Below are 23,885 nucleotides of genomic sequence, written 5' to 3'. Positions count from 1 at the left end.
TTCACATTTTTTTCAAACTGTAGAGAGGTAACATGGTACATATATTCTATGCTATCAATGCCCCGACAAGGCAGGAACCAGCATCTCATGGTCAAACACTTAAGTATTTCTGTAGAAAAATGAAAATTCACACCAAACCAGATAAAGACAATAAAGAATATCACCTCAATTCAGTCAAGTTTTTGCTATACCATGAGTTATGAAATACTTGTTTTTCTGTGATCTGGGGGAGCCTTGGGTTAAGGAATTATGAATCTATAACTAAACACCACAGTGCCTTGCTTTAATCTCCCCTCGTCCAAAACTAAAGAATTCTAGATTCTTATATATGTCCTTGAAAGTCTGTTTGTCATCATCTTTAATTATCCCCTGAGCTGTCCCTTTTCCAACATAATCTGAGAAAAAATAGAATCCAGAGCAATGCAGGTTGTTATGCAATGGGGTCTGAAGGGAAGATTGCTTTGGCTTCCCAAGCCTGTGATAATACTCAAATAGTATCATGGTCAACTTTATAAAGCTTCAGGGATAACACAATTTGCTTCTGCATCACTCTCCTTAGAACTTGATTATTAATCCCTGATCTAAACTCTGGTCTACAAACATCTTCTTCTAGCCCTTCAAAATAGGCCGAATGATCTCTTTATCTTACAACAAAATGAGCTGCCCAAAAATGGAACCGGCTGTCTTAATGTATAATGAGTTCCCTTTTATTAGAGGTATTTAGGTGGAAGCTAGACAATATAGTGATTGTGCTCATAATACTGAACAAATAAACAAAGAAAGAAATTCATTTAATCCCTATGTGATTACACATTTCATTTCATAAACCCACTTATACATAGTTCATAACTAAGACTTATTCCACATGCTCAAAGTTATTAACTCATACGTGGGCAACTAAATCTATGATCTCAATTCCTTTTTGCCCATAGGAAGAACGAGTATCCTATTTGGACTCAGAGTTCTCTTGTCACAGGACTGCTCTTCCCAGAAAGGGTACACAACTAGAATCCATTTCAATTCAAATCGGTTAATGAGTATTTGTTGCTAACTTGCTTTATCTCTAATAATCTTATTGGAGTCTATTGGGGAAAAATGTACATGTATATATAATACCTGGAGAACCACTATAATAGCTGGAGAACATCCTAAGGACAACAAAAGCATGTGTGAAATAATATGGTCAATTCCTTAGGCAAGAATACAGAGGGAATTTAAATAAAAGAAAATTAAAAAGCAAAGTACTTGGAGCTCTCTTGTGGCGCAGCAGATTAAGTTCCCTGCTATGGCACAGGTTTGATCCCTGGCCTGGTAACTTCCAAGTACTGTAGGCACAGCCCCCAAATAATAATAATAACAATAAAATTTTTTAAATAAAATTATCATAATCTTTTTTATTTTATTATAGTTGATTTATGTTCTATCAATGTCTGCTGTTCAGCAAAGTGACCCCACTATACTATATATACATTCTTTTTCTCACATTATCCTCCATCATGTTCCATCACAAATGACTAGATAAGGTTCCCTGTGCTAGACAGCAGAATCTCATTGCTTATCCACTCCAAATGCAAGAGTTTGTATCTACTAACCACAGACTCCCAATCCATCCTACTCCTTCCCCCTTCCCTGGCAAACGGAAGTCTGTCCTCTATGTCCATGTTCTGTTTCGTAGATAGATCATTTGTGGCATATTTTAGACTCCACATATAAGTGATATCATATGGTGTCTTCCTTTTTCTGACTTACTTTACTCTAGTTCCACCCATGTTGCTGCAAATGGCACTAACTGGCTGAGTAGTATTCCATTGTATATATGTACCACTTCTGCTTAATCCATTCATCTGTCAGTGGACCTTTAGGTTGTTTCCATGTCTTAGCTATTGTGAACAGTGCTGCAATGAACATAGAGGTGCATGTATCTTTTTGAATGAAAGTTTTGTCTGGATATATGCCCAGGAGTGGGACTGCTGTATCATATGGTAGTTCTATATTTAGTTTTCTGAGGTATTTCCATACTGTTTTCCATAGTGGTTGTCCCAATTTACATTCCCAACAACAGTGAAGGAGGGTTCCCTTTTTACCACATCCTCTCCGCATTTGTTGTTTGTTGAACTGTTAAAGATGGCCACTCTAACTAGTGTGAAGTGGTGCCTCATTGTTGTTTTGATTTGCATTTCTCTAATAATTAGTGATGTTGAGCATTTTTTCATGTGCCTGCTGACCATTTATATGTTTTCTTTGGGGAAATGTTTATTTAGGTCTTCTACCTTACCATAATCTTTTAAAAGATGTTTAAATTAAAAAAAAAAAAAAAAAAAAAAAGAAGAAGAAGAAAAGCACTCTGATTGCGGTATCTAGAGTCTTGCTATGGCCTAGGCCATTTCAGAGCAAAACAGAACATTTAGAGGGTATTTGTAATCAGGGGACCAATTTTCTATTTTTTCAACCTTTCCTGCATTGAGTATTCTTGGGTCTTCAGTCTAAAATTCTTACTGGATCTCAAGTCTTTCCAAATTTGATATCAGGAAAAATTCTAATCAGATTATTTTATTTGTATTAGAGTATACTGAGAGTTCAGTACCATTTAGCACAGTGCTAGACACCTTAGTAAACACTAAACACATGGAAGCAATTATTATCAATAAAGCTTTGCATTTCTAAAGATATTATCAAGAAGCAAAAAGTTGTAATAGATAAGAGCTTAAATGATGCATTACTGTATGGTTATAAAAGAAAGTTGCAAGAGGAGATATATATAACATAATATTAATTTTGAAACACAGAGAAAATTGCTATATGCCCAGATATATACATATATCTGAGATGAAAATATGCAAATATAAAAATATACAAATTATATATTTGTGGTGAAAATATATAAATGGAAACGGGAAAAGTACTCCCACATAACAACTGTGATTTTATTTCAGGAAGGAAGGAAGTGGAATTGTGCCTGTAACAAATCACTAAAAAATAAGATAGACAGAAAAGTGTAAATACTTAGAAAACTGTAATGAATTAAAATAATAAATTCATAAGTTCCCTCTAATAACCATTGCCAATATTTTAGTTATATCTTTTAACCAGTCCTATTTTATCTTTATAGCTAGAATTATTCTAACAAGAGTTTCATAATATATTTTAAGCATTTTTCATGTTATTAAAATTTATTTTCAAACATTTTTCTTTTAAAATTATTCTTTTATTATATTTTTAAGCTACAAAAGGAAAAGGCTCCTGTGCGAAAAAAGTGAAATAATGTAAATAGGTATTCAAAAAATAACCTTCTCTATACTTAACCCCTATTTACTTCAATGCCAACCTATTAATCAGTATTAACATGCTAATATATATGCAATACACACACGCACATACACACACCCTTTCCATTTTTCTCTATACTCTCTAAAAGGTTGATACTTATATACAGGATTTTTTTTCTATAAAAACATGTAATTTATTTATTTTATTCATTTAACAAATAATTCAATGAATTCATAAATTCCTTCAACAATTATTAATTAGGCAAATTACATGTTCCTGACAATGAAGATATAGCCATGTACATGAAAAGCAGACACAGTCCTCTGCCTTCTTGGAGCTTGCCTTCACATTATATCATGGTTATCACTCAAGGTTAATATGTATCTAATTTGTTTTTTTTTCCAATTTTTTGTTTGTTTGCTTGTTTCTCCCCAACTTTTTATTTTGGGAAAAAAAATGCAAGATAATATTCACTTTCCCAACAATTTCCAAGTGTACAGGACAGTATTGTCAACCACATGCACATTGTTGCTCAGCAGGTCCCCAGAACTGTCCCATAACACAAGACTGAAACTACAACCATTGAACAACACCCTACCTCCCATACACCCAACACCTTGACATCACCATTTTACTGTCTGTTTCTATGTCTAACTCACTATACTTAACCTTCCCCTAGGGTTAAGTATAGCGAAGGTTAAGTATAGTGAGTTAGACATAGAAACTCACATATTAATAGCTGCCTAGTATTCTCTAGAGTTTATATACTATCTTTGTACATAAACATAGATGATAAATACATTAAATAGAAAGAGATAGATAGATAGATAGATGATAGATAGATAGACATAAAAGACAGCTCTGATATTATAGATAATCCTAATCCACAGAAGACTTCAAGCTCCCACAAAAATGTATTGGAATGATTTCCATGTACAGTCATAGGAAGTTCCAATCATGGAAATTACAGTTCAATTTTGCAACTCTATGGGTCAAAAAGAAAGCACTTTATATTCAGTTTAACTTATATTTGCTAATTACTAAGTTTGATCATCTTTACAATGTTTATTTGGAAGTATTCTCTCCTGTAAAGGGCTCTCTGCCCATTTTTCAATTCTATTTGTCCTTTTCTTCTTAAGTAGCAGAACCTCAGAGTATTAGGAATACCAGCTAACTGCAATTACTTTTCTTTATCTGTCATTTGCATTTTTAATTTGTTATAGTATCTTTCACCATAATCTTTCAAAATATTCATATTGTGAAAATTTTTTGCCTCTGCTTTAGGGGTATTAGATCTTTCCTACCACAAAGTTATAAAAATATTTTCTTTTATTATTTTTATTTTTTCAGGTTTTTATTACATTTATATATTTTATCTGTAATATATTTTTATAAATGATACACAATAGTGATTCAAATTTCCTTTCTTCTCTATGAATATATAACTATCTAGGTGGTGTTACCAACACCTATTAAATAAATTACTACATTTCAACTGACTTGAAAAATTAACAGTCTTACATTAAGTTCCCAAATGTTCTTTAACCTGTTTCTACTCTCTATTCTCCTCCAATAATCTACTTGTTCAAATCTATATAAATAATATACTATTTTATTATAGTGGCTTGACCACTATATTTTAATATCTGGTAAAACAAGTCCCCATTAGTCATTCTGTTTATAAAGTATTCCTAGCTATTCTTAGATATCCGTTATTCTATTTAAATTTTTTAAAAAATGTTTAGTTCAAAAATTAAACTATTTTAATTCTTACTAGAATTATACTAAAGTGGTATGTAGATTTGGAAGCACTGATATTTCACTAGAATAGTTTCCTCTCAAAAATGTATATTGTACATATTTACAATATATATACAGTGCTTAATATGATTATATCATGTTTTCTGGTCTTGAATGATGGCTTATCATCATAGAAACTTTGCCTTACTTATAAATTTATCCCTAATATATTTTGTCTTCCATGATAAGTATGAACTCCTTTGCAGTTTTAGAGGAAAGCAATGTTAGAGTGTATTTGTCTTCATATTCAACCATCTTCTTTGTTATATTATTAAATTAATAGAGTGTCAAATGTTTCTAAAGTAGTATTAATTATTTCTTTCAGCATTTATAATATGTCATTTTGAAGACTTATTGACTTGATTTTCATTTTAAAACAAGGTTAAGTAATACTGATGGCCAAAGATATTATCTCCTTCTTGATTTGAGTAGAAATGGCTTTAATAGTTCACCGTTCTATAAACTGTTCTTGGAATGTGGTAAAAAGATTTATCATATTTATTTATCTCTCCTTATTCTTGTTTAACTTAAGTGTCACTTTAGATCAAAAACATTTGAAGTTAATGAAATATTTTCTCTAAATTGGAAGAAAACTATGTAAAATACTCTAGGTAAGCTTTATATGACATAAAATTCTCTTTTTTAATTACTGACGTAATGAGTTATGTTGATAAATTTCCTATTGTTGAATCACAAATGTATTCCTGGAATAATCCCTATACTATTCTTTAAACACTCTATTGGATTTGATTTACTATTCCGAATTTTCATCTGTATATGTATGTGAAATTAGTTCATAGTTTTTTATTACTACCTTTATTAAGACTTGGTAAGGAAATTATGTTAGCTTTATAAAATTAAATAGGATGATTTCCATCTTTGTATGGTCCACACAGTGCTTAGTTATTAAAGCCTATAAATAATTCAGCTTTTAAAACAACATGAGTATAATGTCTGTAATGATAAATTTTCATTCCCTTTCCTATCTTGATGAATAAAGACTTAAATATTAAGAAAATGCCTTAAGTACATCAAAGGCAGAATATTAGTACTATAAAAGTGAAAAAAACTTAGAGGTCAATATCTTATTATAATTGGTGTGTAAAAAGACAAACTTTAGACATACTGTTCAATTACTGCTGAATTCCAATTTTATAAATTATACAATTTGTAATACGTAGCCTCTAAGGTAGTCTGCTTGCACAAATAACTCTTCTTGACTGTTATTTGAGTGTGGGCTGGACTTAAGGAACAGAATATTGCAAAGGTAATGAGCTATTCCTTCTGAGATTTGGTTATAAAGAGATTGGCTAGCATCCGGTGCACTGTCTCCCATTCTCTCTCTCTCCCTCTCCATTTTCTTCTCTCTTATTCCTTCCCCCTTTTCCTCTTTCCATTTGGGAAATAGCAAGCTGCCCTGTGGAGAGTCCCACATAGTGAGGAACTGAAGTCTCTGGTCCACAGTCAGCCAGGACTTGAGGCCTGCTGACAATCATGGTAGGAGGATACCAGAGGCTTCTGGGTGACCAATAAATAGATTACTCTGATAAACAGGCTTTTATGTTCTGATTTCCCCATCACATAATTATAAATTTATGCATTTTTACAACTGGGGACTTTTTATAAAATTTCAGTATACATGTGGTTTGACTAATTCTACTACTCCTTTATTATTGATTATACCTAACAGTTTTTCACCATTTTCCTTTCCCCTGAGTATAATCTCTTAGAAAAATAATTCCTTTTCTCAAGAGCTGAGAAGTCAGAGATGAAATAAAGTTTTAGGTATCCCTTCACAGGAGACGGATTGTGGTGACATATAATCACCTAAAAATACTAGGTCAATGAAAGAAAGCATTCAAGAAGAAAAGACTTTTCCTGCCCTTTCTGTTGACTCTCCAGCACTGCACACTCACACAGAGACACAAATATACACACACAGACACAAAGACACACACACACACACAAACATACACACACGCATGCTGTTATAATCAATCAGTATGCCACAGAACTTGGTGTGGCTCTAAAAGGTGATATATGAGCCTGACTTATTAGAATGTCATTTTTATATTTGTTTACCCAAAAGAGTGACAGCAAAATTATACTTAAAACATTTTGTTTTTTAATAAGAAGTTTAATAAGATTCCATCTTAATTCTTGATGTCAGCCAGTATATGCTCCCTAATCATAGCCTTGATCTGACTCCAGTTGACAAAACAGTGATGAAAGGCAAGAAACAATTAGACCTTTTTAGTAAAGGAAACACAATGCTTTTAAGAAACTAAAGTACAGAAAATGATAATAGAGAGAATTATATTACCTGTTTCATCTTATTTTTTAATCCAGTACTTTCTTCTAAGCTACTCTTCTAAGCTACTTTTAACAATTTAAAATTTGAAAGTTTGACAATTAAAAGGTAAAAACACATCCTGGCTACAAAAGGATTATCACATTTTCAGATTAGTGAGATGATTTTTAAGCTCAAAAATTTTCCTAAATACAAAATTTTAAAATGAAATAAGTTTTACATTTAACATCTAATTGGCCTAAAATTAAACCAAACTCTGCTGTGGCCTTATATGACTAGACTCCAGTCTCCAATCTCATGAAAATGAGTCATTAAGCCATGGGTATTCTATATGAGCTGACAGGAGCAGGTCAAGAGAAAGAAGTAAATATGATGAAAGCAGGGATGTTACCCAAGCCTGTTCAAAAATCTCTAATTGCACTAGGAATAAATAACTAGGAGTGCCTCCTGTGAGATTTCATAAAGGGTATGCTGGATGATAAAAAGAAAATCACTAATTTTGCTTTGCTATGCTCTTCTGAAAAGTTGATGGCAAGAAATACTGGGTTGGGGGTATGGGAATGCATGTTTAAGTCCTTTTTCCCCAGAGTGTGTCTATCTTTCGTATCATCAATTTAAGTGATTCTATCACACAGCTGAATTCCCTGGCTTGTACAAGGTGCAGAAAAAATAGCTAAGTTTTAAGAATTCAGGCTATTTGATGCTACTTGCATTTACCCAAATCATTTTTTGGCTTAGATTTGTTCTAGTGCTTAAAGGAAAATCTTAGTAAGGATTATATAAAAGCAAAAGTCTGAAACTTAGGTCCTCCCTCATAGACGAATAAAATTCTCCCAATTGATTATGTGTTTGGGGGCAAAAGGGGGAGGGTCTTCATCAGGCACATCAGAAAAACACAGCCCTTATAATTCAGTGAAAAATAGATGCTGTGTCTCCTAGGAGGAAAAACACAGTAATTCCAGAGGATGAGAATTTCCAGCTGGGTCCAGGCAATCTCCCCCCATCACGGCACTGCTAGCCCTGGCCACTCTGCCTGCTGCTGAGGCGATGACAACAACTTCAGAAGTAAACAGATTCAAGCAAGCAAACAACAATCAATTAATAAATATGTGACTCAAAGTCCTCAGCACCATGCCTGGCACCAAGGAAGACACAGAGAAAGAATTAAAACTCAAGAAGCTTGTAACCACCCAATGGAAAGATGAATTCCTTTGACCAAGAAAGGTAAGTTAATTATGGGAAATTCCAGAGCAATTTAAAAAAAAAAAAGCCCTCAGACTATGGTTTGATTTTGTCATCTTGAACAAATCAGTAAACTCTGGGACTCTATCTCCTACAGAAGAAATAAAGGAGAGTGGGCTACAGTATTTTCCCTAAAAATTTAATGATTCTATGAATTAAGTTATAAGTTATAGACCCCTGAAGTACAACACAATATTTAGACATGTAAACTCTGTAGTTAAGACAATCGTGGCTTACCATGTAGCCCAGGGAATTCTACTCAATATTCTGTGATAATCTACATGGAGGAAGAATCTGAAAAAGAATGGATATATGTATATGTATAACTGAATCACTTTTCTCTACACCTGAAACTAACAAAATATTATAAATCAACTATTTTAAAAACTGTTTTGGCTCAAATTCTGACCCTGTGACTTACTGTGAAAACTTGAATAAGTAACTTAACCCAGCTAACCTTAAATTTCCTCAGCCATCAAGTAGGGATATTAATAATAATGTTAACATTATTGTATAGGAGGCTTAAAGAGATAATGCATATTGTGTGAGTTAGCTATTGCTACAAAACAAACCACTCAAAATCCAATGGCTTAAAACAATAGTATGTATTATTTATTGTTTAATTTGAAGGAACATCTGGGCATTTCCATTTTGTGAGTCAAGCTTGCAAAGAGAGTCTGCAATTAGTTATGGATTGATATCTTGCATAATTGGAAGTAAAGTAGTATAAAGTGGCCTAGGATAGTCTTAGCAAGGGAGACTTCCTCTCTTCTAGAGGGATCTATCTTCCAGCACATACACCAAGCTTGTTCACATGGTGATGGTGCCGGTGGGGTGGTTATAAGAAGGATAGTGAAAGCACACAAAGCCCCTTGAGGCTTTCACTCAGAACTGGGACACTGCCATCTCCATTGCAATCTACATTTTAAAGCAAAATGCAGGATCAGCCTAGATTCAAGGGATGGAAAAATAAATTTCACCTATTAGTCGATAAGTAGGTATGGATACCTGGGGGATGTTGGGAAATGATTGAAGAATCAAGACTCTATTTGCAAATGATCTACTACATTAGTAAAGTACTTAAAGTGTCTGAGGCTTCAGGAAACATCAATCATTACCACTACTAGTTGTTAATAAAATTCAGAGATTAAAAATCATAGATCGGAGTTCCCGTCGTGGCGCAGTGGTTAACGAATCTGACTAGGAACCATGAGGTTGCGGGTTTGGTCCCTGCCCTTGCTCAGTGGGTTAACGATCCGGCGTTGCCGTGAGCTGTGGTGTAGGTTGCAGACGCGGCTCGGATACTGCGTTGCTGTGGCTCTGGCGTAGGCCAGTGGCTACAGCTCCGATTAGACCCCTAGCCTGGGAACCTCCATATGCCGCGGGAGCGGCCCAAAGAAATAGCAAAAAGACAAAAAAAAAAAAAAAAAAAAAAAAAATCATAGATCAACTCACATATATGAGATCAGACCTAGAAGTCCTAAATTAGTAAGAAACAGAATTTTATTAGGTGGGAAGTGGGCAACATAGAGCATAAAGACTGAGTGAAGGCTGGGGAAGACTGGACAATGTAGGGGATGGTACTGGATGTTGGAAGAATGTCAGGAATTATCAGAAAGGAGAGGAAGACTATGACAGGATCCAATCGCTTGAGTGGTCTCTTTGAGTGTCTCTACCAAATTAGGGTCCTAACTTGCCAACCTGTCCTCCAGCCTTTTAACAGCCTGTACTAAGAAGACAAATATTTGGAAAACAATAAGGCTGCAAATAGTTCACTAATCTAGGCCACTTCCCAGCAAATAATTAAAAGAAATAGCCTAGACTAGCTTTAGATCTTATACTGAAAAGCAAATGCAAAGAAATCTGCTCCAGAACCTCCTGGAAGAGATGTTTATGTGTTTTGTCTGCCATTAATGACATTAACAGGAAGATTTTCAGCCAATAAAAGAAAAAATCTGGGAGAAGAAAAGTTTTTTCCATGTCTCTCCTCCGGAAACAAAAATGTAATTCTAAGAACCAATCAAGATGCATGCTTTTTCTTTTTCCCTCAACACTTGGCAACATATTGTAAGGGGTAGGGATGAAAAGAAAAAATAGCCAAGGATCGCAGTCTTTTGACTAGATTCCATGATACAATCAATAATTCTTAAACTCATTTATATTCAAGTCCATATTGGTGACATGTTTTTTCCAAACATGAACATGACAGAATCCTCACTCCTGAGATGTTTGTGTTCTTACCCTCAGATGTAGAAAACAACCAGGAATGATGGATAATCCTTTGAACATTCATGAGCCCTCAATATGAACAACATCAAACATATTGTAGTAACCAGAAATGCTTGTTTTATCCAAATTAGGCATTGTTTCAAGCTACATTTCCAACTCTACTTCTGCTTATGTGCAGTCTAGTACAGTGAAATAAAAATCAGGGTATAAAGATAGGGATCGTGGGTTTAAAACTTGACTCTCATGCTGGAAAAGTCTGCTGTACTTCTTTTTTTATTACTCAGTGAATTTATTACATTTATAGTTGTACAATGCTCATCACAATGCAATTTTATAGGATTACCATCGCACAATCCCAGAGCATCCCCCCACCCCCGAACTGTCTCCTTTAGAAACCATGTTTTTCAAAATCTGTGAGTCAGTATCTGTTCTACAAAGAAGTTCATTGTGTCCTTTTTTAAGATTCCACATGTCAGTGATAGCATTTGATGTTGGTGTCTCATTGACTGATTTCACGTAGCATGATAATTTCTAGGTCCATCCATGTTACTAAAAATGCCAGTATTTTGTTCCTTTTAATGGCTGAGAAATATTCCATTGTGTATATGTACCACCTCTTCTTGAGCCACTCCTCTGTGGATGGACATTTAGGTTGTTTCCATGTCTTGGCTATTGCAAATAGTGCTGCAATGACTATTGGAATACATATGTCTTTTCGAGTCATGGTTTTCTCTGGATAGATGCCCAGGAGTGGGATTGCTGGATCAAATGGTAGTTCTATTTTTCATTTTCTGAGGAATCTCAATACTGTTTTCCACAGTGGTTGCACCAGTTTACAATCCCACCAACAGTGCAACAGGGTTCCTTTTTCTCCATACCCACTCTAGCACTTATCGTTTGTAGACCTTTTGATGATGGCCATTCTGGCTGGTGCAAGGTGGTACCTCATAGTGGTTTTGATTTGCATTTCTCTAATCATGAGTGATGTTGAACATCTTTTCATGTGTTTTTTGGCCATCTGTATGTCTTCTTTGGAGAATTGTCTGTTTAGATCTTCTGCCCATTTTTTGATGGGGAGTGTTCTAATTTGGTATTGAGTGGTAGGAGGTATTTATAAATTTTGGAGATTAATCCCTTGTCAGTCAATTCAATTGCAAAGATTTTCTCCCATTCTGTGGGTTGTCTTTTTGTTTTGTTTAGGGTTTCCTTGCTGTGCAGAAACTTTTAAGTTTAATTAAGTCCCATTTGTTTATTTTTGTTTTTACTGTCGTTCCTCTAAGAAAGGGGTGGATCTGAGAAGATGTTGGTGTCATTTATGTTGGAGAGTATTTGGCCTATGTTTTCCTCTAAGAGTTTTATAGCATCTAGTCTTATATCTAGGTCTTTAATCCATTTTGGGTTTATTTTTGTGTATGGCGTAAGGGAGTGTTCTAATTTCATTCTTTTACATGTGGCTATCCAGTTTTCCCAGCACCACTTATTGAAGGGGCTGTCTTTTCTCTATTGTATATTCTTGCCTCCTTTGTCATAGGTTACTTGACTGTAGGTACATGGGTTTAATTCTGGGCTTTCTATCCTGATCCACTGATCTAATATTTCTGTCTTTGTGCCAGTACAATATGGTTTTGATGACTGTTGCTTTGTAGTATAGTCTGAGGTCAGGGAGGCTGATTCCTCCAGCTCCATTTTTCCTTTTCAGGATGTCTTTATTGTACTTCTTTAGGCATTAGTTTGTTCATCTGTAAGTTAGGGAGCAGTAGTAATAAAAATTTGTTCTAAAATAAGTTCTTTATTGTATAGAAATTGCTATACAAAGAAAATTTAATACCAAGTAAATAGCTAGCACCATACTATATAATAATAATTCAGAGATAAATAAAATATGGACTTTGTCCCAAGGAACTTAAAGGCTTTTTGAGAAATGCTGATAATAAACTATAAAACAAGACACGAGAAATGGTAACAAATTGTTATGAAGATCCAAAAGAGAGACTAAGAAAGGAAGAAGATGAGCGAGTAAAAAGATAATAAATAAGATGTTATATATGAGTTCCCATCATGGTGCAGTGGAAACGAATCTGACTAGGATCCATGAGGACACAGGTTCGATTGCTGGCCTCCCTCAGTGGGTTAAGGATCAGGCATTGCCATGAGCTGTGGTATAGGTTACAGATGTGGCTCAGATCTGGCATTGCTGTGGCCATGGTATAGGCCAGTAGCTACAGTTCTGATTCAACCTCTAGCCTGGGAACCTCCATCTGCTGTGGGTGCTCTAAAAAAAAATAAATAATAAGATGTTACATATAAACTGAGCCTTAAGGAATGACTAGAAATTTGGCTAATAAGCCAAGATTTTGGCAAGCTCATCAAGGACTAAAGTTAGGAGACGGGCAAAAGTTCTTGGGGAATAGAGAGGTGGCTTTGGGTCTAGAAAAGGGGGTACATGGTAATAAGAACTGGGAGATAAGTGCTCCCCTCACAGTGAGGTTATGAGGATATTTTTAAAAATATCATTGTGAAAAAGAGTCAGGGCTGTGGTTTTTAGTCATGTGGAGCCATCAAAGCTTGGTGAGCAAGAGAGAAAATAATAATACCTTAGTTTTAGGAGGAATTTTTTATTTTTTTAATTTTTTTGGAGACAGTGTAAAGGACAAACTGAAAAACCCAAACTGGGTATATGAGTAAGGATTATTTTTTGGCACTAGTCTGGATGAGGAATGATGGGACACTGGACAGAGCAAGAGATGGGGGCATGGTTGTTAGATAGAATGGTTGAACTGGAGAGCACCCTCAGGGGAAAAGGAAATGAACTTCATAACTGATTGAAATCAAAGTGAGTGAAATCAAAGATGACTCAGAGGCTTCCTCTGGGGGAATTGTGTGGATAGCAGTGCCATTAACCAAGACACGATGCCCAGAAAGAAAGATGTATTTTGGAAAAGGAAGAGAATGAGTTAAATTTGGGGTAAGTTGAGTTTGACAAGCCAGCAGGATATCCAGATGGAAATGTCCAGAAGGCTGGGCACAGATGCAAAGTGAGCAATTTACTTTGCCTTTCTTTCCTCCACTGCAAAATGGATGGGATATTGCTTGCCACTTCTCTCCAAGGACCGTGGAGAGGATTAATGAGGCAGTGTTCACATTTATTCCACACCAAGGATCAATGAGAGCTTGGCAAAGTATTAGGTTGAAACCCATTATGCTAACTTGAAAACAAAGCAGCTTTGGTATGAAAGTCATTGAAAGAGAAGAATGAAACCTGCAAGCCCACTTCGTAGGATATAACTGTACTTCAAGCAGCCAGTCAAGGCACAGCCTTCATGTGTGTGGGCACTAGCCTGCTTCCAGCTGAAGGCAATGAAAGTGAAGCAGCCTATTTTCTCATTTTCTTTTTGAATTCCTTTCCAAAGCCACCAGGACTCAACCCAAATGTGGGCTCAGGAATTAAACAGATCCTTACAATGCTTTCTTGTGAAACTCATTTCACAGTTTCTTCCATCATCATTAAAAATGATTTCTGGAGTAAGCTTCTGTTAGCTGTCTCTGTCCTATAAAGGAATAACTTTGTTTTGCAAATAAGCTCCACAAACAGCTGATATCATATGAATCATTTTGATGTTTCTCTTACATCATTCATTATGATAATCTTTAGTTACATCTATGTTGCGGTAAATGGCATTATTTCATTCTTTTTATGGCTGAGTAATACTAGAAAACAATCTTATGGTTACCAAAGGGGAAAGGAGGGGGAGTTTGTGGTTAACAGATATACACTACTCTATATAAAATATATAATAAAGAAGGACCTACTATCTAGCACAGGGAAGTATATTAACTATCTTATAATAACCTATTATATATATATATATTCTTGTCCAGATTCTTTTCCATTATAGTTTATTACATCATAGGTTTCATAACTATCTATAGATATAAAATCAAATCACTTTGTTGTACAACTGAAACCAATACAACATTGTAAATCAACTATAATTCAATTTAAAATTGAAAACAGAAAAGTTCCCATTGTGGCACAGTGGAAGCAAATCCAACCAGCATCCAAGAGGATGTGGGTTAAATCCTTGGCCTCACTGAGTGGGTAGGGGATCCGGCATTGCTGAGAGCTGTGGCGTAGGTCACAGACGTGGCCCGGATCCCATGTTGCTGTGGCTATAGCATAGGCTAGCAGCTGCAGCTCCAATTCAATCCCTAACCTGGGAACTTCCATATACCACAGGTATGGCCCTAAAAAGTGAAAAAAATACAAACAAAAACAAACAAGAAAAGAATAAAAAGGAAAGGAAAAGAAGAGTAACTTTGTGTTACTGCCTACATGTCAGTGATTAATTGGCAGCACTGAGGTCAGCAGGTAACATATACTTGAGACCACTACCAAGCCAGCAGCTTGTACTTGAGATGTTTCTTCTAAAAATATGGACTCAGGAATAGAATTGTGCCTAGTCATAAAATGGCAACCTTCCAGAACAGTTCAAAACCGTTAAATTCACAATTTCCTCTTCCTATATTTCAGAGTGGGCAGAAAAACAAAACACAGAAATGAGAGATATAGGATATAGTAGAAAAAAACACACATCTTTTGAGGGTATTGACAGTTCTGATCTCCAATTTGACACTTACTGTGTCCCTTGGTGCTGGTCTTTCTGGGTCTCAGTGCCCTTAACTGTAAAGTGCAGTGTCATGAGGAGTGAATTCTTTCCACTTGCTATGTGAGCAACCTAATGCAGACTACCAAGACTCTGTTTCAGTTTTCTCATCTATCAAATGAGGATAATACTACCTGACACAGTTTAGGTAAGAGTTGGATGAAATAAAATTAGTCTTTAGCCTTGGGTCTGATACATAGTTATTGCTAAATAAATGGCAGTTGTTATACTGCTGGCAGTGGTGCTACTGCTGCTGGTTTGATAATATAAAGCAGATGGCTCTTTGAATATTCTCAATAAATGTGAATTTAACTACGGAATGTGAGTGGGGATATCATTATCAATAGCTCTGGTGTGATTCAGGGTAAGTATATATCAGTGGTCTTTTTAAACAGGAAAATAAGTCACCAAAGGATAGCCCTGGATGGATACAAGTATCAAATTAGCTAATTTGCATTGGCTGTGAATGAGGAAGCCTATTAAAGCTGGATATTTTAAAACTCTAAAATAAAATTGAAATTTGAGATTAAAAAAAAATAATGATGGTAGAGTCAATTTCTTCATCCCCAGTAGTGGTCTCCCAGCTGCTCACAGTGAGGATTTTCAGAGAAGGCCCAGGGAGCCACTCTTGGTCTCATCTTAGGAAAACCCCTGAATATTAGATATAAATAATGTTGGGGGTATTCTGAGGGCCTGAGAAAATCAGCAGAGATGACAAGACAAAATGAAGTGCCTCCAAACTTCCATTCCAGTGGTTTCAGGAACAGATAGAGATTTCTGTGAAAGTCAGAATGACTTTCTTTTGTAATAATTTTCCTCTCTTTCCTTGAAACACAGGTACTTTCTTTTCTGATACTGTATTTGTGGCCATGTTGGCACTTTACAATAACTAATTTTTTTTTAATGGTTGTATTCACAGCACATGGAGGTTCCCAGGCCACCAAAGATGCAGCAACACCAGATCCTGTAACTGACTGTGCCAGGCTGGGGATTGAACCTCCACAGCCACAGAAACCCAAGGTACTTCAGTCAAATTCTTAACCCACTGCACCATGGAGGGAACTTCGAACATAGCTAAATCTTATAATCATTAACAACAAGGTCATTTGAGAAAGAATCAGGAAGTAGGAAAGGAAAATTATTGTCTCTCTCATTCCTTTCCTGAGGTTCAACTACAACAAACCTTCCATTGTTCTCCAATCCTAAGTCTACTACTAATCAGGAGCAGATTCAGCAGCTGTTTCTCAAGACTGCTGATTCTGCATATGTGCCTAATTTTAGAGTTTCTCAAACATCCCTTGCCATTGCCTTCACCATCCCTTGGCACCTAGAGTTATTCATCCTGTGCCTCAGAGAAGACGCAGTAATCTATATATCCCTAGGAAACAGAAATTTATTGTTTCAACTCCTGGGTGTAGCTACTCTAGTCCCTAGAAAAAAGTGTAATTGCCCTTAATGATGTAGATTTTTGCTTAATTTTTATTACATTTCTTTCCTTTTTTATGGCTGCCTATGGAAGTTCCTAGGCCAGGAAATGAATCTGATCCACAGCTGCATCCTGAGGTACAACTGAAGCAACAGCCAGATCCTTTAATCTATTGCATTGTGCTGGGGATCAAACCCACACCTCCATGAGCTGCTGCAGACAGGTTCTTAATCTACCATGCCAAAGAGGGAACTCCTATTATTTATTACATTTCATTAGAATTTAGAGGAAGTAGTCCGCATCTCTCTTCCATTGGACCTCTCCTCCTGCCCCTCTAAAGACAGAATTTTAAGTAGGATGGCATCCAGAGAAGGAAGGAAATATGTACATTAGAATAAGCCTTTCTGGAGTTCCCGTGGTGGCGCAGTGGTTAACGAATCCGACTAGGAACCATGAGGTTGCGGGTTCGGTCCCTGCCCTCGCTCAGTGGGTTAAAGATTTGGCGTTGCCGTGAGCTGTGGTGTAGGTCTCAGACGCGGCTCGGATCCCTCGTTGCTGTGGCTCTGGCGTAGGCCAGTTGCTACAGCTCCGATTAGACCCCTAGCCTGGGAACCTCCATATGCCGCGAGAGCGGCCCAAGAAATGGCAAAAAAGACAAAAAAAAAAAAAAAAAAAAGAATAAGCCTTTCTTATCACCTCTTTAAGCCATACCATGGGCACCAGGATTTATTTCATCTCTTTATAGAACCTATGCTAGTTATATGGAAGAAAAAACTGGCCATAATCACAGCAATGACTAGAATTCCAGCCAAACAAATTAGTGTCAAGCACCCTAATGCAAGTTGTACGTGTGAGTGGCAAAGAACCTGCAATGGAAACAGGAAAATTTAGATCAGATTCAAAATCAGTCTCATACTTAGGATGTATTTTATTATATATGTTGTGAAAACTAATCTTACATGCAGGATGTCAATTTCTTTGATTAACTAATCTGTTGCCTTGCTGAATAGAGGAGTGAAATAAACATATAGAAGTGTTCACTTTGATTTCCATTGTTAGCACCAGAGTTTCAAGGTTAAGATGCTGCCTTTTATTTTAGCACAATATTGCCATAAAAGTTGTAATACTTTCAAAGGTGATTGTGCAGTTGGCCAATTAACTGCTGTGGAGGCTAAACTTTTCACTAATTATTTTAATAATTAATATTTTCACACATAAATTTACTCTAAAGGATATCAATACTACAAATGATTTGTAAAAATATAAATTCAGTTGACTACATTAAAATATTGCTGCCGAATTCTAGATTTCATAAAAACAAAATTAAGAAGAATTATTATGCAAGGTGAAAGTGCCTGGAAAGACCAAGAAGTATAAAAATATTAGCATATTAGCATAATGTTCCTCAAAAAGAAGTGTATTATAAATTTTTTCAGACCTAGTCTCCAAACTGGATTTTTAAGGTAGGTTAAGAAAAAGTCATATGCAATAAAACCATTATGATAACGATTGTAAAAACCAAAAATGTGAAAATAAATGAAAGTCATCTATCATTTATGGTTAAGAACATAATCTTAAAGTAAGAAATATGTCTTATAACTGATTAAAAATTGCAGTGCTGAGATTCATGGCAACCAAAGAAAAAAGGAAATCATTTGCTCAGGAGACAGAATTTTACCTAGCATTAAACTCTAGGAGGAATTTAAAGATTTTTCTTTATGTAAAGAATATTCAGGGAGTTCCTACAGTGTCTCAGCAGTTAACAAACCTGACTAGGATCCATGGGGGTGCAAGTTCGATCTCTGGTCTCCCTCAGTGGGTTAAGGATCCAGTGTTGCTGTGTGCTGTGGTGTAGGCTGCAGACGTGGTATAGACCCTGTGTTGCTGTGTTGCTGTGGCTGTGGTGTGGGCCATATATGACTAATCCACAGTTAACATTATACTCAATGGTGAAAAGCTGAAAGTATTTCATCTAAGATCAGGAACAAGACAAGTATGCCCACATTCACTACCTTTACTCAACATAGTACTGGAAATCCTAGATACAAAAATAAGGCAAGAAAAAATCACAGGATACAAAGTTAATATACATATATATGTTGCATTTCTATATACTAAAAATGAATTAGCAGAGAGAGAAAGTAAGAAAACAATCATATTTATAATTGTATCAAAAAACATAATACTTAGGAACAAATCTAACTAAGGAGGTAAAAGACCTATACTCAAAAACCATAAGACAAAAAGAAATTGCATATGATACAAACAAATGGAAAGATGCTCATAGGTTGGAAGAATTAATATTGTTAAAATAAACTTACTATTCAAATCAATATACACACTCAATGCAATGTCTATCAAAATGGTGATGGCATTTTTCACAGTGCTAGAATAAATAATTCTTAAGTTTGCGCAGAAACACAAAAGACCCTGAGTAGCCAAAGCAATCTTGAGAAAGAAAACAAAATTGGAGGTATTACACAACCTGATTTCAAAATATACTACAATGCAACATTAATCAGAACAGTATGGTACCAGTACAAACACATACACATATATCAGTAGAACAAAACAGAAAATGCTGAAATAAATTCAAACTTATATGGGCACTTAATCTGTGACAAAGGAGGCAAGAATAAACACCAAGGAAAAGACAGCCTCTTCAATAAATGGTCTGAGAAAATTGGACAGTGACATGCAAAGAGTCAAACTAGACTACTCTTTCACATCATGCATGAAAATAAATTAAAAATGGATTAAGTATTTAAATGTAAGACCTGAAACTATAAAAGTTCTAGAAGAAAACATAGGCAGTATACTCTTTGACACAGTTCTCAGTAACATTTGTTTGGATATGTCTCTTCAGAAAAGGGAACAAAAGCAAAAATATGCAAATGGAACTACATTAAGCTAAAAAGCTTTTGCACAGTGAAGGAAACTATCAACAAAAGGAAAGACTACCTACTAAATAGAAAAGATATTTGCAAACAATATATCCAATAAGAGTATAATATTAAAAATATACAAAGAACTCATACAACTCAACATCAAAGAAGCACTACAATTAAAAAATGTTCAGGGGACCTGAACAGATATTTTTCCAAAGAAGACATCCAGAAGGCCAACAGGCATTTGAAAAGATGCTTGACTTCACTAATCATGAGGGAAATGCAAATAAAAACCACAGTGATATATCACCTCATACATATTAAAAGGGCTATCATCAAAAGAACAACAAAAATATGTTGGCAAGGATGTATAGAAAAGGGAACCCTCATGTGCTATTGTAAAATGGTGTAGCCACCATGGAAAAAGAGTATGGGGGTTCCTCAAAAAATTAAAAATAGAACTACCATACAATCCAGCAATTTCACTTAGTTAATTATTTGAAGAAAACTAGAACACTAATTTGAAAAGATATACATACCCTTGTTTTCACTGCAACATTATTCACAATAGCTAAGATATGGACGTAACAGAAGTGTCCACCAAGATGGATAAAGAAAATGTAGTGTAAATATATGTACATGTATACAACGGAATATTACCCAGCCATAAAAAGAGAATTAGTACCATTTGCAAAAACTTGGATGAACCTAGATGGTATTATGCTGAGTAAAATAAGTAAGACAGAGAAAGAAATATATTGTATAATTTCACTTATACATGCAATCTAAAAATCAAACAAATATGACAAAATATAGGCAGAGATAGATACAGAGAACAAACAGGTGGTTTTCAGAGAGGAGAGAGTGAGAGGGGTAGAGAAACAGCTAAGGGAGATTAAGAGGTAAAAACTTTCAGTTACAAAATAAATGTATCATGGGTATGAAATGAACAGTGTGGGGAATATAGTCAATAACAACATAACATCTTTGTATGGTGACAGATGGTAACTAACTTATTATGGTGATTATTTTTTAAACGTGTAGAAATATGTTGTGTGCCAGAAGCCAACATACTGTTGTAGGTCAACAATACTTCAAAAACAGACAAACAAGGGACTCATAGAAAAGAAAATGAATAAGGAATGATTGGCCAGTGGGGACCTGCTGTACAACACAGGGAATTCTACCCAGTATTCTTTGATAATCTATATGGGAAAAGAACCGGAAAAAGAATGTATGTCTATATAATCAAACAACCAAGCAGAAATTATCACAGCATTGGAAATTAACTATACTTCAATAAACTTTTTAAAAAAATGAATTTGTGGTTACCGGAGGCAGACGGTGGGGGTTGGTGGAATTGGATGTAAGTGGTCAAAAAAATAAACTTCCCATTATAAGATAAATAAGTACTAGGTATGTAATGTACAATAAGATAAATATAATTACTTACATTTTAATGACATATGAAACTTAAGATAGTAAATCCTAAGAGTTCTCATCACAAGGAAAACATTTTTTTCTATCTCCTTAATTTGGTATCAATATGAGATGAAGACTGTTCACTAAAATTATTGTAGTAATCACTTCAGCTGGTATGAAGTCAAATCATTATGCTGTACACCTTAAACTTAAACTTATACAGAGCTATATGTACATCAATTATATCTCAATACAACTGGAACTAAAATAAAGTCTACTCTGAAAGACACCGTTAAAAGAATTAAAAGACAAGTAACAAATTGGGAGAAAATATTTGCGAAATAAATATTTGATAAAGGACTTGTCAAAATATAGAAAGAACTGTTAAAATTCAACCATAAAAAAACAAACAACCCAACTTAATAAATGGAAGAAAGAACAGACATCACATCAAAGAATGTATACCAATGGCAAACAAGCATATGGAAAGATGTTCAATGTCATAAGTCATTAAGGAAATGCAAATTAAAACCACAACGTGAAGACCACTACACATCTATTTGAATGGTTAAAATCAAAATACTGACAACATCAAATACTGGAGAAGTTGTGGAACACCACTAACTCTCACTTATTGCTGGCGAATATAAAATGATACAGCTACTTTGGAAGACAGTCTGGCAGTTCCTTATAAAACTAAACATAGTTTTACTATATGATATGGCAATCACAGTTCCTTGGTATTTACCCAAATGAGTTTAAAACATATCTATGTAAAAATCTATACACACATGTTTATCTCTAATAGCCAAAGCTTGGAAGCAAGCAATATGTTCTTCAGTAGATAAATGGATAAATAAATTGGGTACATTAATACAATGGACGCCTATTCAGCAATAAGAAGAAATAAGCTATCAAACCACAAAGAGACATTAATGAGAGCCTTAAATGCATATTGCTAAGTGAAAGATGACAGGATTTAGAGGCTACATACTGTATTAATCCAACTTTAAGAAATGCTGGAAAAGGCAGACCTAAGGAGACTGTTGAAAGATCAATGGTGCCCAGGGGCTTGGAGGAAGGGCAGGAGGGATAAATAGGTGGGTAGAGCACAGGAGATTTTCTGGGTAGTAAAACTATTTTGTGTGATACTGTAATGTTGGATACACTACATTATGCATTTGTCAAAATCCATTTATCTGTACAACACAAAAAGTAAATCCTGCTGTAAACTGTGAACCTTAGCTACTAACAGTATATCAATCATAGTCATCTTTTTTTTTTCTACAGCTAATAAGAGGATTTGGGTACCCCGTACCCTTGGTAACAAATGTACTCACTAAGGCAGGGTGTTAATAATAGAAGAAACCAGGGAGGAAGGGGGTATATGGTAACTCTTTGTACTTTCTGATCAATTTCTCTGTGAATCTAAAATTGCTCTAAAATATAAAGTCTATTAATTAGAAAAGAAGTGGAGAATCTGACTTGACTTCTTGTCTGAAGGAAAGTGATTTTACCCCTGCAAGGAAATAAGCTACATGAGTCAAAAGATCAACAAGACAAAGTTCTTTTCAGGAAGCAGGTTTAGATTTGCCAATGTGGTCAAAACTACATAATTAAAACCTCTAAATTATATTTCAAAAAGCCAATAGGACTCAGAATAGATGGCTTGCCCTTGGATCTTCTACATCTTCAGTGCTTTATTCTAAAGCCTTTGCCTTATATCTACCCTCTAAAACTGAGTAAGGATGTGTATTGAAGAAAAGGCAGACCTTGTAAATACTCACAAATGGAGCAGCCTTGGGCACAGGCCATGCTGGGATACCCTGTCAGGGAGATGGGGAAAAGCAGTGACTGGTATAAGACTGAGGCTAAGGAGGGAATCACAGGGCAAGAGAGTACCCTAGTACAAATGATATCCTGGAGAGCCAAGGAAAGACTGAGCTGGATATTGATAAACAAGTGGTAGAATGATGTTTGGGGCATTGTGCAAGGACACAGACATCTATTTCAATAACAGAAGTAGTCAAGTGGGGACCAGAAATCAAGTCCAGTTCAGGAGGGGCTTAATGGGGGAGGCAAAGGAGTTGGCTCCATTCCTATCTACTGGAGTTATAAAACCAGGCTCAAGTCCCTTTAGAACCTAGAATGGAAAATAGCTGCCATGGCTTTGGCTGTGTTCATCACATAAGTTGAAATAAACACTGTAGATCCAAGCTGGTCAATTACTAGGCTTCACTCCCTCCAATTTTACTAGGCATTTTGCAGATGTTCCAGACCAGTCTGGTGAGAGAAAAAAAAAAAAAAAAAAAGGATACTCTATATTTGGTTGTCAATGGTTTTGGAATTAAGAGAAACTGAGCCTGCAAGTAACATATCCTGCTAGGTAGAGCAGAGTAGTCATTTTCTGAAATACCTGATAGGGAGAGTAAGTTCTGAGGTTTTGAAACCCTTGCTAGACAATACATAACTGTGTGGGACCTCTTCCTGGGCAGCCCAAGAGCACTGAATAAACAGAACTGCAATGGCTGGAAGGTTGAAAGAAAATAAATTATACACCGAGAGATTCTTTTTTAACATCAACCCTCCCAACATACACTTTCAACTGTTTTCAGATTCCTTGATCCTTTTCCTAA

At 35.4% G+C, this 23,885-nt stretch overlaps 2 protein-coding genes across 3 annotated transcripts in view; one reads left to right on the top strand and one right to left on the bottom strand.

Annotated features, from left to right (window-relative positions):
- Positions 1–23,885, bottom strand: part of IPO11 (importin 11) — an 820,387-nt gene that overhangs the window by 154,494 nt on the left and 642,008 nt on the right. The window lies entirely within an intron of this gene.
- Positions 1–23,885, top strand: part of LOC110257266 (uncharacterized) — an 826,705-nt gene that overhangs the window by 692,863 nt on the left and 109,957 nt on the right. Inside the window, exons 10-11 of the mRNA XM_085002418.1 lie at positions 8,318–8,602; positions 16,433–16,533. The gene's annotated coding sequence lies outside the window, so the exon portion shown is untranslated. The remainder of the gene's footprint in view (positions 1–8,317; positions 8,603–16,432; positions 16,534–23,885) is intronic.

The sequence above is a fragment of the Sus scrofa genome, chromosome 16 (assembly GCF_054392235.1).
Source record: "Sus scrofa isolate SSC_HxYL_T2T_F1_AM1 chromosome 16, Sscrofa_HxYL_maternal_Yorkshire_Landrace_v2.0, whole genome shotgun sequence".
Taxonomy (NCBI): domain Eukaryota; kingdom Metazoa; phylum Chordata; class Mammalia; order Artiodactyla; family Suidae; genus Sus; species Sus scrofa.
This window is presented reverse-complemented; position numbering and strand designations above follow the sequence as displayed.